The 7,160-nt window shown below is 47.2% G+C and overlaps 1 protein-coding gene across 10 annotated transcripts in view; it reads right to left on the minus strand.

The window, feature by feature from the left end:
* The window catches only part of ndst2a (N-deacetylase/N-sulfotransferase (heparan glucosaminyl) 2a), a 98,507-nt gene extending 91,347 nt beyond the window's left edge, over window positions 1–7,160 (minus strand). For 8 of the 10 annotated variants that reach the window (XM_066692952.1, XM_066692947.1, XM_066692950.1 and 5 more), the window contains exon 1: window positions 7,007–7,160. The gene's annotated coding sequence lies outside the window, so the exon portion shown is untranslated. Of the gene's footprint in view, window positions 1–6,971 lie in introns of all 10 variants that reach the window. The other 2 variants (XM_066692945.1, XM_066692944.1) reach the window with 2 other exon arrangements.

Consider the following 7,160-nt stretch of genomic DNA (forward strand, 5'->3'; position numbering starts at 1 on the left):
ACTGATCAGGTTTTACATGTCTTGCGTTTACCCTCTATGGTGAACCTGAACAGACACTTTAAAGCAAGGCACTGCTGATAGCCACCCCCCGAGGGCTGTGAATACTTAGCTAGTGTGTAAATACAATCCCTATTCCCACTTGACTAAAGCTCACCACAGAGGTCCGTTGTTGTGTAACACCCCCCTCAACCTAACCTGCGACCCGTCGGCCTACAGAGAGTTTCCAGGTTACCCAGGATTCCAAAGGGCAACCACTGAGGAGAAGCTCCAGCTCATCCTCACAACGAGCGGTAGTTGAGCCCAGAATGCTTTGCTGCGATGCCTCTGCTGGGCAGTTCTCTTTCATCTCAGTCATAACTTGCCTTCCAAAGAAACAAAAAGTGGATCATTCAAGAAGCATTTCATTTGTAACCATTTTCTTTTCTTTTCTTTTCCTCTAACTATTCTTCCTATGTAAAAACCCATCCAGTAGTCTGGAGTCGCTGATCAGAACTAGGCCACAAAAGCCATCATCCCCAACCCAACTGTCTGGTGAATTAATATGCAGCAAAACCATTCAAAATTATTTCCCCATCTGCACTACTATATTACTTTATTGTATATTACCGCATGGTTAGCTCCTAACCACCAATTTACTAGTAATTTAATAACTGCAATTTGCAGAGCTGGATGGTACAAAGGCATCCGAGCTCTGTATAATCAGGGAATGATACATTAAGTTACATTACATTATAGCACAGCGTGTTCAATGGCTGCTAATTAAAATAAAACCTCTCAAATCTGTTAGACAGCGTAACAGCCGAGTGAAGGCTCAGGGTACAGCGAAAGCAGCGTGGGGAGGATTTCTTGGGTTTATGTGTGCCTTAGTGGAAGAAGAGAAGAGAGAATAAAACTCCAAGGCGCAATAATCGTAGTAAATGGTTTCACGAAGCGCAGAACTTGGAAACTCACGCCAATCCCAAAGTGAGGTTCATTGTGAGGAGGCTAACCTTGAAATTCCCCTCCCACCCAACAACACTACATTCTCAGGTGGCAATAATGTAGTTATCAAAAATCGGTTGTGTCAGTGTTGAAAGATTAGGCTCGCAACAAGCAAGTGGTTTAACACCTCCCGTTTGTGGAAACGCTGTTCCTTTCGGTCTCGGCAGTGTGTTTCTAGCGGTTTAATCCATCACTTCTGGCATTTATTAATCTACTGCAATACCCTGCTTACGGCCATTGTTGTTTATTTAAAATTATATCAAATGCATCATGTATTACTCCCAATTGATGGGCGCACAGATATATTCTTTCGATTGCAAAGGCATCCCGAGATTTCCGGGGGTGGTGCCGACTCCAGCTCATTTCCAATTTCTACAAATTTCAGTAACTACCAACCTCCCCGACAGCCCTATCATCACGTCAAGAAGAGCACAACGCCAGCCACTCACCCCCGTCACTCAAGTGCATGGCAGTGCAAGCCTTCGTCTCACCTGCTGTGGTTGCCGGTCTGCCATTGCCGTGTAACTTATGGCGTTTGTGCCGCTGTGTGCGTTTTATGAAACCACTAAACGGTGAGATTTTTCTCAGCGCCCTGGGAGCTGACTGTTCAGTCGTGTCATTGAATGCGAGTTGCCTTGAATGCAAGAGGCATCAGCCAAATAAATCACATCAAAACATCCCTCCTTTGTATTTATGACTTTTTTTTAAACATGAATTCCAATGTTTTCCAGCTAAGCTCCTGTTACTCACAGTTGAGCAAGGAGAGCCGCAGATCAGTAAGCGATCGCCTGAGTCTCTGAGCAGATGGTCTCAGCACCCACTAAGCACTGAGCTGCTGCGAGCATGAAAACCTCCATTTCTCTCTCTCTCCCTCTCTCTCTCTCTCACTCTCTCACTCTCTGTCTGCTTGACCTCAGCCAAGCATCTGACCTGCAGGGAGAAGAAGCAGGCCACCTTTTTCCGTTCCCTGAAGTCGTGGGAGAAGGGTGCATCCGCCCCCACCCCATACACCCCCAGGCACAATCACGAACAGTGACCCGTCACAATGCAAACTGCCCACTAACCAGTCACATGCCAAGGAACAAAATATATTTTCAAGGCAGTGCAATGCGATGTTTTTTTCAAATGTTTTATTTTAATCGCAAACTGGACATGGAAAGAATATGCAATAGTTAAAAAAACAGAGTGGACACACACCAAGATGTGGTAGCTTGGCCTAGTGCATTATACAAAGCCAATATTCATACTGATGTATAACTGGAACGCTTTACTAGATTTTTATCATTTTAAGAGTGGGGAAGAAACCAAACTTAGTCAAGAAACAAAGGGGATTCTGTAATGCATCTGTAAAATGCGTGTGGAAACAGTGAGGAGAGGAGGGCCAGAGAGAAACCGCACACGCTTATGGTGGAGAGAGAATCCCCTTCTGCCTGCCAGGAAGAACAAGCCCCTTCCTTATGGAAAGAACAGAGGTGGATCCACACTGAAGCAAACAATGGATGAGCCGGTAACTTAATACTCACCTTCATTTCCATCCCCAAGTTAAACAGACTATGGGCTGGGGAAGTGCCTGGCACACCATGTCATTAAAACACACAACCAGCTTGTTAAGACTGTGATTATAGCTCCCAAAAACAACTACTTTTGAGCTTTTTTCTTCTCCTTCCACAGGTCTGTCATTTGTCTTTTTTGCGATTAGAATGCAAGGCGTGGCTTTGATGTCGGGGAGTAAAGGAGATCTCGGTAAAGATTGCTGCCAGTCTCATTTGCTCAGGAAGATTGCAGGTGCCTTAATGACCCTGTTCTGGCTTAGCGCTTCACATTTCCACACAAGCCAGGCATCCATCACTGCAATAACATGACTTACGGCCTGGAGACGGGGCCTGCTACGAAGTCCCGGCACCAAGCACTGCTCTCAAACTGCATATGCAATGTCAAAGCCACGATCAGAGTCTTTTTTTTATGATCACGAAACAAACCGAGGTAAAGGTGCATGAAATCGGCACAACTCAGACACCCAGTGGAGTTTCTATAAGATGAATACACGTGATTTGTACAGTGCGCGTACAAAATAAATGCCAAATAAATCCATGTACACTTCGATCGCGGGCTATGTTTCCTTCATCCGTGCCAGCAAGGACACGGAGAGCAAGCACAGGAAAGGGGGGGGAAGAAAAAGAAAGAAGTCTGTGCATCTGCCTTTGTAGTGCTAGTTCAATCACGCCCTCCTGCATGTAGGGGTAGGCCTCTACAGTATAAACACAGCCCCCTCCCACTGGGCAAACAACAGGACAGAGCGCAAACAAGGAGCACAAAAGCAAAATGAACTGAGCTCTACAGGGGCAAGCAGCACACAGAAACCTTGTGCAGTACACACTAATTAGCCAGAGGCCAAACAGGAGCAGTCCACACACAGTATTGCCGTGCAGGCGTAGAGGCATTCAACCGTCCATCGCCTGCCGCTGCCAGCGCTTCTGTGCTCAGCGTGGCAGAGGAATCAGAGTCCTTTTGGCCCCAAAGATCTGCAAATTCCCGTTATTCGGTTGCTTTGTTGGTTTGTTTTCATCCGCCTCCATTTTTTATTTTTTTGGTTTCCCCTCCCCGGACGTGAACAGCTGCTAAAATCTGGATACTTGCAGATTAACCTCTGAACTGCCAGAGACACCAAACGCACCCACGGCGCCCACACACGCATACCTTCCTGCAGCTGCATCAATACAAACCGACAGCAGAGAGCAACCTGGAGAGGAGCCCTCCACATGCCTACAGGTGCCAAAGCACACAGTGAACATTTATCATCTGCTTCAGCTTCTGCTTTTCAGCCTCGGAGAGACTGTTCACATCTGAAGCTGAAAGCAGTCGCTTACAAACGCCACATGATTACTAACATTTGGGCTTCACAAGCAAAAGGCTGGAATGTATGGTGCCCTTATCCCTTCTCATGAAGGCCACGCATACCAAACACTGGCACCGCATCACACAGCTGAGAACCTGGACCAGCGGCAGAGCCCTTTGCCATGCTGTTGTCTACCCATCCAAATAAAGCCTGATTTAGCCCACTCTTCTGCACACGGTGTGCCTTTCATTGCCTTCTCTCTCAGTAGGACAGCTGCGCCTTCAGCTTTCTGTCACTTATTTGATCAATTAGACCTGTAGAACTGTTTGGGAATTTTGTTTGCGTTTTCTTGTGGTTTCCAGTTCTACACATGGTCCTTTTGTGGTGCAAGGTATGACATAATTTGTAGCCTGTAAATAAGTCTTCGATTCTTCCAGTCAAGTAGGCTTATTTAGGAACTGGCAGCTGGCCTGGAACACAATTAGTTTAGCTTACATAAAGGTGGAGAATTTGAGTGTCTTGTATAATTGTATATTAAACTTGAAATTGCTAAGCTCTGATCAAGCAAATTATGCATTCAATTAAGTAATAGAGGGATTGGATTGGAATACAATCCAGCAGGACAATAGTCCAAGACCAGTGTTTTGAAGCACTGCTTTATTGGAGATACTCAGACGTACAGTATAGAAACTGCAGGGGGGCCAACAAAAAAAGCATACAAGAGTTTAACAGTTAGGCGTTACAAGATACCAGATGGTGACGTGTGTGTGTGTGAGGGGAGGTGTATTAGTGCCAAGCTGGCATGGAGTGGGTGCCAGTGCCTACAATGCCTCTCTGCTGCAGTTCCTTGGAGGTCAGGCATTACTCACGACCACAGATCTGAAGCAGCCCCTGCCGTACCACGTTGCTGATGATGTCAGGAAGAGGCTGATTAGCATTTGCTGATGTGTGCGCCGATCCCACAGAGGGAAATGGAGAAGTCCAGACTGCCCCTCGGTGAGTCATCCTCCTCCCAACATGGCCCATTTCACTCATCTTTGAGGTCTAACAAGGAGGATTCTGGGAGAGTTAGCTGCCTGTCTTGCTTGCTTGCGCCCAAGTCTTCGAAAGTCTCTAGACGCAGCTTTGTGGCAAACTGTAAAAGTCACAGCTGCCCTGCTTGACAAGTATACAAATCCCCTGCATCTCTTAACAGTTATAAGCAGTAAGTATCCAAAAAAAAAAAGCCAAATCCAGAGTACATTAACAGCCTGTACACATCAACACTTACTAGCAGAGTAACCCTCCAGTCTTCCTCTTAATTAGGAAGCTTTTATCTTAAAACATCAGTAATGTGTTTTCACAAAACAAATCTTCCTGAACTTGCAGTGCAGAATTAAGCTGGCTCCACAACCAAACTGCAACAGGGTATGGCTGTTCCATCTTGTATCTCACCATGCATTTGTTAAAGTGGTATAATACACATGCACAGCGACGTCTGAAAACAAAATACAGGACCCCGGTTAGTTTCTAGAAGAATTAGCTGCTCTGCGCTGGCATTAGCACTCAGCACTAGCCCTGAACATCCATGACGATTTACACGTACACATGCAATGAGGTCAGGATCATGTATGAGTTAGTTTTCTCGCCACTTCAACACAAAACAAGGTCGGTCTTGTCAGGATCAGCGTGTTGTTGCTGCGTTTCCTTATACAATATTGGACTAGCAGTGCCGGTTTCGCCTACACACTCCCGGTATTGTAAAACACGCCACGCACAATAATAAGACGCGTGTTGCGCCGTATTATCGGCAACATGTTGCCTTTCTAGTTGAAACATGTGCTTTCTGCGGTCATGGCCACAATCAGACCGTTTGTGAAATGCATAATGCAATGGCAAAGGCTTTGATTTCTCTCCATTTGATGCCATCAATGAGCATAATGGCTCTTTGTGCTTTTGGTTTGTGTTGTGTGCGTTTGTTTTAAGATGGGATGGTGCAGAAAGACAGGCATGCCTGCTTCCAAGGCGGACCTGGGGAGAACACAGGCAGTTGTCTATGCAGATCAGCTGCACAGCTAGGTTTTGTGGAAAAGCAAACGGAGCCGTGTTCTTGCCATGGAGTGGGACTGCATTTCCATGCAAAGCCGGTGCAACTAAAACCCACCATCCATGCATACAACGTCCTACACACGCACTTCATGTGTCCTATACATGCACCACGCTAGATCCAAGCATACCGTGTCCTATGCATGCACTACATTAGATCCATGCATACCGTGTCCTATGCATGCACCACGCTAGATCCAAGCATACCGTGTCCTATGCATGCACTACATTAGATCCATGCATACCGTGTCCTATGCATGCACTACATTAGATCCATGCATACCGTGTCCTATGCATGCACTACATTAGATCCATGCATACCGTGTCCTATCCATGCACTACTTCATGCGCAGATCGGACCGATGTGCTGCTGGATGTGTTGACAGCGCCGATGACACATGTAGCCCCGATCCCACTAACCACTCCACCCGCACTCCCACAAGTGGACCTCTTCTGTGGACGATCGCCGATGTCTATCATCCACAGCAACTTATAAAAGTGTCCATCAAACGAGCAGGTATCTCACCATCTCCTCAAACCCCAACACAGCGAGTCACCAGTTCTCCCAGCGTAGATCCGTCTGGGACCAACTAGAATCAAACGGTTTGTGTCCCCCCCCCACCACCACCACCACCACCACCAACGATCAAGCACAAATAAATCCGATGTGAAGAGCTCAAACTCAACCCACAGACATGAGGTTAAAGACCCACACGGAGACACATCCCCGGGGAGATGCAACCATTGTATCCAGCGAGGACCCGGTAGGGGATCAGTACAGAAAGAAAACGGAGGAACAAACTTTTTGGATGCCCACACTATCAGTCCCTTACAAAAACATACACTCCCCTATACGAGCCCCGTCTGCACCCAGTCCCGAGTGGGGGGTCAAAGCCTTTTCCCTTCCCTCGCAGCGGCAACACATCACACACAAATGCAGGGTACAAAAAAGAAAGAGAGAAGGAGGGAGGGAGAGAGAGAGAGAGAGAGGAATCGGCTCGCAGGCCACATCGCAAGAGGTAACGTCGCACAAGCAGCCACCGCGTCCAACTCGCCGGCGCCAACTTACGCGCCACAAAACCGCCTTTTTACCCACCAACTCACCCGTCGTCGTCTTTAAAACAGCCCCCGGGGGGACCGGGGGGACGGGGGGACTCGGCGGACTCTCGATAGTCTTAAAAAGGGAAGTTTAAAAAGCGACTCGACCGCATCTCGCACTCTGCCGCCATCTTCATTCAGCGATTGATAGACTCTGCCG

This window comes from Amia ocellicauda, chromosome 20 (genome assembly GCF_036373705.1).
Source record: "Amia ocellicauda isolate fAmiCal2 chromosome 20, fAmiCal2.hap1, whole genome shotgun sequence".
Classification (NCBI taxonomy): Eukaryota; Metazoa; Chordata; class Actinopteri; order Amiiformes; family Amiidae; genus Amia; species Amia ocellicauda.